The sequence below is a fragment of the Coptis chinensis genome, chromosome 2, assembly GCF_015680905.1.
Source record: "Coptis chinensis isolate HL-2020 chromosome 2, ASM1568090v1, whole genome shotgun sequence".
Classification (NCBI taxonomy): domain Eukaryota; kingdom Viridiplantae; phylum Streptophyta; class Magnoliopsida; order Ranunculales; family Ranunculaceae; genus Coptis; species Coptis chinensis.
In genome coordinates, this window is record NC_141457.1 from 94193002 (window position 1) to 94200163 (window position 7162).

At 38.1% G+C, this 7162-nt stretch overlaps 1 protein-coding gene and 1 pseudogene across 5 annotated transcripts in view; one reads left to right on the plus strand and one right to left on the minus strand.

Moving 5' to 3' along the window:
* The window catches only part of LOC147519130 (peptidyl-prolyl cis-trans isomerase FKBP62-like), a 58622-nt pseudogene extending 54528 nt beyond the window's left edge, over window positions 1–4094 (plus strand). Inside the window, exons 5-14 of the transcript XR_015213127.1 lie at window positions 1889–2158; window positions 2255–2329; window positions 2426–2506; window positions 2587–2775; window positions 2881–2976; window positions 3064–3249; window positions 3335–3457; window positions 3541–3687; window positions 3774–3901; window positions 3998–4094. The product of XR_015213127.1 is annotated as a peptidyl-prolyl cis-trans isomerase FKBP62-like (transcript). The remainder of the gene's footprint in view (window positions 1–1888; window positions 2159–2254; window positions 2330–2425; window positions 2507–2586; window positions 2776–2880; window positions 2977–3063; window positions 3250–3334; window positions 3458–3540; window positions 3688–3773; window positions 3902–3997) is intronic.
* Window positions 1–7162, minus strand: part of LOC147519134 (vacuolar protein sorting-associated protein 2 homolog 2-like) — a 51484-nt gene that overhangs the window by 9509 nt on the left and 34813 nt on the right. The gene's annotated exons all lie outside the window — the stretch shown is intronic.

Here is a 7162-nt window from a genome sequence, read left to right on the forward strand (position 1 = left end):
GCAATTTAAACACCATCATTCTTTTTGTGACTTTAAGCTCTTACATGTTATATGATTCCCTGTTAAAGTGAAGACCACCTCGGAGTGATCAAGGGGAGAGAAAATATTGGAGAACCCTGCCACAAACAATATGAATCACAACCATGCTTGTTGCTGAGATGTTTAGTACAGTCCCACATGGGAAGTTTAAAACCTTGTAATATAAATATAAAAGTTTATATCTCCACTGATAGCCATTTGGTTTTGAGTTGGATGCTCATTAAGTTTAAGACTTGTTAAATGCAGACACATTCTTTTCTATACACCCTCAATCCAAGCCAAACCCAAAGAATAGTTTACCATCCCTGTAAGTACCTTTTCAATTAATTGTCTTAGAACCCATTTCACCATTTGTGCACTTGACACAGTCACTGTCTTTGCAGCGTTTGCTCCAATGAATCGGGGAACCAGCTTCAATTACTCTGAGTCAGATTCCAGGATTCAGCCGTTTGATGCCCATAAATACTTTCTTGAGACTGAAAGTGAAATCAGTCGTCATGTAGTTTTTCTTGTTGGGGGGTTTGAGGGTTTCATCCATTTTACAAATACAACCCTCCTAAACATGTTCATATGCCAGCAGGAGCAGGAAGAAGAGGAGCAGAAGATTGTGGTCTCGATTGATTTGCATGTAATCACTAGATTGTTTTCCATATTTGCCCACATATATACTTTAAACTAAGTTATATTGACACGGATAGGTGTGTCCGTATCTGACATGGAGGGATATGAAGAATCGGATACGACAATATGTGGACATGTGGATACATATCCAACACAGATTATTTTCAAGATATGATGTATCCATGTAACTTAGACGTTAAATCTTAAGACTGGGACACTCCTCGTTCATTTTTAGAAATGTAAGACACTTTGATTGTCCTCATTCATTTTTAGAAATGTAAGACACTTTTATCGTAAGAAGCTTTTCTTGTACTCGGTTTGATGTACAAAATGGAGAGTGTCACTCTGTAGCCTAGGGACAGGCTGGTCTTACAGTCAACAATTAGAGCTTCAATATGGTCAAGCTCGGCTCGTTTATTTGTTTCTAAATAAGCTGGAAGATGTAGAATGGCTTGACTCATCTTGTTCATGTGTGAGCTCGAGTGAGCCGAATTTGACTTGATCCCGAGTAACTCAGTCAGTTCACCACTGTAGAATTGTAGTGAATTAAAACCTAGTTGTCTTCAAGCCCTGTTAGTTTTCTAAGGAGCCTTAGAATATGTGTAGGATCAGCTCATATTTTAACACGAGCTGAGTTTGAACACACCAAGAATGAGCCAAGATTGAATAGCTGGACTCTTTTACCAGTTCTATTTGGGACGTGGGGGTGTATGGCCGTATTTCTGCCCATCTTCATATAACTGTTTAATTGCTCGTTTATATAGCCTTCGTTACTTACTGGTTTAGACATCCAGTCTTACAAATGTGAGACGCTCTGGTGTCCGAATCGTCCGAATATTTTAATATAACCTTTAGTGGTCATTTGTGTTATATTTTCCATGGCGACTGTAGATAAATATGTTTGAGAATGACTTTTTATCATGCAACCAAACATATATCTGGTACTGGTCTGTGATATTCCTTGCTAGTATTTCTTGCCTATGGAAGAAAATTGTTGATTTTGAAATGGATTTGAAGTTTCTACCTAAGTAAAGATGTGCATTGTTCTTTTGTTTCATTGTGAAAATACAGTGGAAGGTTGATTTTTTGTTGGTTGCTAGTATTTGTTGTGTATATCGCATTATGAATTTTGTTGATTGGAATTATGATCTCGAACCTTCCAAGTATCAGAATCCTAGCTGTAATTACCTTCCACTATAATTGATGATTCTTGTGGTATCCATGGCAGGGCAAGTGATCAAGGGATGGGAATCATGGGACCAGGGTATCAATACCATGAAGAAGGGTGAAAACTCTTTATTTACAATCCTCCCTGAGTTGGCTTATGGTGAATCTGGTTCCTCTCCTACAATTCCTCCCAATGCGACACTTCAGTTTGATGTTGAGCTGCTTTCATGGTCTAGTGTCAAGGACATTTGCAAGGATGGAGGAATTTTCAAGAAGGTACTTACCGTGGGAGAGAAGTAGGAGAATCCAAAGGACCTCGATGAAGTGCTTGGTGTGTTATTGACCTGCATATTGCATCATTTAGTTGATTTTAGTGAGATGGAATTGCGTGGTTATTTTACCTGCTTCCTTTTTGTCCATTCTGCAGTTAAATATGAAGCTAAGCTTGAGGATGGTACAGTGGTTTCTAAATCTGAAGGGGTGGAGTCTACCGTGGGTGATGGTGGGAGTTTTGTACCTTACTTTAGGGTGAATGCTAGTTGCTTATCTTTGTTCCGACTTCTCTAACGGAATCTGCATGTTCTGCCTTTGCAACCAGGTTATTTCTACCCAGCACTATCAAAAGCAGTAAAGACAATGAAGAAGGGAGAAAAGGTTCTCCTAACAGTGAAGCCACAATGTAAGTTTTCTTGAAGTGGAAATCACTGAATTATACAGATTGTGGAACCTGTCACTTACATTGCATTTCTGTACTTTCAGATGGCTTTGGAGAGATTGGTCGACCAGCCTCTGGTGCTGAAGGCGCTGTGCCACCAAGTGCCACACTTCATATAACTCTTGAATTGGTTTCGTGGAAGACTGTGACTGAAGTGACTAATGACAAGAAGGTTATAAAGAAGATCGTCAAGGAAGGAGAAGGTTATGAGCGTCCAAATGAAGGAACAGTGGATAATAAGGAGTATTAATTCGATTTTTGTTATTGTAATAAATGGTAGGAGTTCTTAGTGGAATGGGATGCGTTGTAGTGTGCATAATAATGTTATCTCATTTGTCTGACAGTGAAATTTATTGGGAAGTTGCAAGATGGAACTGTATTTCTGAAGAAGGGGCATGACGATGATGAGCTGTTTGAGTTCAAGACGGATGAAGGTAATTTTTCATGTCGGTGGACTTTGCATACTTTCTTTGTTAACAATATTAAACTGGATACTGAAGTGTAGTCTTTACATTTTGCAGAGCAAGCTGTTGATGGACTTGATAGAGCTGCCATGACAATGAAGAAAGGCGAGGTTGCAGAGTTGACTATTGCTCCAGAATATGGTTTCGGTTCATCTGAATCCAAGCAAGAATTGGCTGTTGTTCCCCCGAATTCAACATTATAGAGTATTATACTATGAAGTTGAGCTTGAATCCTTTGTCAAGGTATCTTCAGTGAGATTTCTCTTTGTGCGGCTCTTGCATTGTGCTTGGTATGAGTGAGTTTAAAATTGTCCTTTTCTATCATTAGGAGAGAGAATCATGGGACATGAACACACCTGAGAAAATTGAAGCTGCTGGTAGGAAGAAAGAGGAAGGAAATGTAGCATTCAAAGCTGGAAAATATGTTCAGGCTTCAAAAAGATATGAAAAGGCAAGATAGTATTTAGTAGGATCAAATCATTTTAGATATGATTTTGTGTTATTGCATCTGAGTTAAAATCTCCTTGTAATCAGGCTGGTAAATTTATTGAATATGACACCAACTTCAGTGAAGAGGAAAAGAAACAGTCCAAGGTTCTGAAGGTAAGCTGCAATCTGAACAATGCAGCTTGCAAGCTGAAGTTAAAGGACTACAAACAGGCAGAGAAGCTTTGCACAAAGGTAACTGCGGACCAACTTATACCTACAGCTCAAATCGCATCAAAGCAAGGGGCCTGAGGATTAATGTTCCATTAATAATATTGTAGGTACTAGAACTTGAGAGTACGAATGTCAAGGCACTCTATAGATGAGCCCAAGCTTACATCCAGCTGGCTGATTTGGACCTTGCTGAGATTGATATTAAGATGGCGTTGGAAATTGATCCCAACAACAGGTATGTATTATGCCTTTTTCATTGTACTGGCTAATTCATTAATATCCAATGTCTATTGACTGAATGTATGTTGGGGTGGAATCTTTGTTGAAACAGGGATGGAAAGCTTGAGTATAAAGTCTTGAAGGAAAAAATGAAGGAGTACAATAAGAAGGGCGCTTTATGGCAACATTTTGCCAAGATGGCAAACTAGAAATATTTGATAAGATGAGCAAAAATTAGAAACTACTTGATTTACTTTTTTTTTGAAATGTAAGTTTATTAACTTCAACCTTCAATGAAAAATTGTTCTCAGGGTTTAAGTTTTCTTTGGTTTAAGTTGATTGTTCTACCGACAAATATTATCTATCCATGAGAAAGCAAAGATAGATAGGCAGAGCTCAGCAAATCGCTGATGAAGAGGTGTGATGGACAACCTGTTTCGTTCATTGGATGCCTTATGTTTGACGCCTTAGTAGTTAGAGTCGCAATATTTCTTAATCTTTGCAGTTGGTAGGGTTCACGGTCCGAGTTTAGAGTCTTTGTAAAACTCTTCCGATTATTGATAAAAGGATATTTATGTCACATATTTCTGATTATTGATTAAAAGGATATTTTCTCATTATGTATTTATGATTATTCATGAATGGGTAATTCATATTTTCTTTCGCTTTTACTTGCTCCCTCTCTCGGGCGGAGTCTTGAAATTTAGTGTCTTACCTTGGTTTTTCCCTTGAAACCGATGTCATTTGTTAGGGTCTTATGTATCGCAATGCAATCCAATGCTCGGATGTGAAATTTGTGCCATGATGAATCCCGTTAGATGGAAGATCTTGATTATTGAGGAAGAATGCGAAGGTGATACCTCATAATTGACTACTCTAAAATGGTTTTATGTTTTCTTTCGCTCAACGAAGGTGATACCTCTACAAGGCCCAAAAATGGTTTGGAACATTTTTCGGTCCAACCGATTAGTTGCCCAAGATTTTTGAGGGATCACATTCTGATCCGGAAGGCTTGTACCTTCCAGGAAATTGCTTAGTTGGCATTGAAACTAATCTGCACCACCAAATATATGGACACTTCGAGTCTCAGAAGGGCCTAATTCCCCATTTTTGGCGCGTGTGGCGTTATTGTATCATCTTATTTCATCTTCCCTTTGGTTCTTTCGTTGATAGATTACTTTCGGCAATGGCCCCTCAAGATGGTAGTGTGGAGTGTTTGCATTTGGTGTTGTATTAAATCTTGTTAACTGCACAGAATCTTCCATAGTCCATGGTATAATGTCGACCGATTGAAACCAAAATATATGCTGCAAAAGGAACGACGGTAAAATATAGCTCCTTCAAACTTTCCTAAATAATATTTCCTCGGTGAATTGCTGATTTCTATACTGATTTGGATTCCAATATTCCTATCCGAGAGAGTTTCAAGTACAGTTGCAAGCACATTCTTTCAGTACGCACATACAACTTACAAGTATATATATACAAACCAAGTGAAAACAATGTCTCTCCTGGTTTGTGAAAAGTGTAGCAACTCAATCAAACACGAGGCACAACCTAAAAACTCCTAATTCATGTAAACAGATGGATTCAACTCCCAAAGTGGTGTATTTTGCTTCAGCTCCTAACTCGGGGGGAAAATATGTTTTTATTAGTTTTTGGGTGAGGAGAGTAGGTCTATAATGGGCCAGTTACCAAAAAAATAAAAGGTCTATAATGGGCCGGGCTAAGTGGGCTATCCAATTATGACTCATGATCTAATGAGAAGGGGTTGCGGAGGATTTCTTCTTCGTAGAGTAAGTCATGTTCGGTTGTTGTCGTTCTAAGGGTATCTCCAATGGGGGGTGTAAATCGTATAGAGTGGAAATTTTACACCCCAAATATAAAAAAACTCTCTCCAATTGGGGTGCTAAACGGTAGGTAATAAATAGTGTATTAGCTAATAAGGGGGGGAATTCCCTCTCCTATTAGTTAATAAAAGCCCTGCGTCACTTAAAAATAACGTCAACTTAAAACTTTTCAATTTGAAGCTTTTATTTTTTAACCCTTCAATTCCAGTTAATCTAAAGAGGGGCGCCACTTGGAGTGATTGTCCGAGTTTAAAATTTTTTTTTACTAGAATGTGGATGATTTTTATGGCTATACAATACTATACAATTAGAGGTGTAAAATCCTAATGGCACCTACGTGGAGCCTAGGTGGAGGTGTAATTTTACACCCCCCATTGGAGATGCCCTAATGATTGACATAGACACAATTGCAAATTCCACAGGACTTGGAAAAATTGGACGTGATGTTGACAATAGGATGTGGCATCCAATAATTCACTTTTCAATTCTTATTTCCTTCCTCTTAATATCACTTTAACCAATTGTCAAGTTTGCATAGTCTCAACTCTTAGAGCATTCCCAATGCAAGTGAAAATGGAGGGTTTGTGAAAATAGTCATCTCTATTTTGTGGAAAACCAGTGCCCAATGCAAAGGTGAATAACTGGTGTCTATTTTCCTAAGTTGAAACCAAGGTGAAACATTCAACTGAGATAGTGGCTGACTTGATATCTTCGGACGGGATGTTGGATTCCGTCTCGTATGTTTTTTTTTTTTTTAAATCGGTTTTTTTTTTACTTAATGTTTCATTCTCGCCTCGTTGTATTTTTTGATTTTTCAGTTTTTTTTTTTAACCTCGGACAAAATACCAAACGGGATGTTACATTCCGTCTCGATCAAAAAGCCTCCAGATGAATCCAACATCCCGTCCGAGATTTTTTTTTCCTTTACATTGCGCAACTTCACCTTGCTTTTCACCAAAACGGTGAAAAGAGGGGGATAAACTGCCTACGTGGAGGTGATAAGAAGGGGAAAAAATCCACTTGCATTGGGAATGCTCTTATACGTTCTATGACTTCAAAGTCTCAAGTAATATCTTATATCGAGAGTCAAGAGTCAAGAGTCAAGACAAGTCATCTAACAAAACAGAGTCTAGCAATCACTTATAGTCATGAAAAATTTAGTATGTGGGGCAGGGCAAGTTTGAATAGTCTCAACTCCTAATAACCTCTTATAGGTTCTAAGACTTCAAAATCTAAAGTAATATCTTATATCAAGAGTCAAGACAAGTCATCTAACAAAACAGAGTCTAGCAATCACTTATAGTCACGAAAAATTTAGTATGTGGGGCATGAAAAGGCCCAATGCAAAGTACTAAAAAATTGGTGGGCTTTTTTTAGAACTTCCCAGGGCCTTTTTTTTTTATATTGAGAGCCATATACAAAGCCTT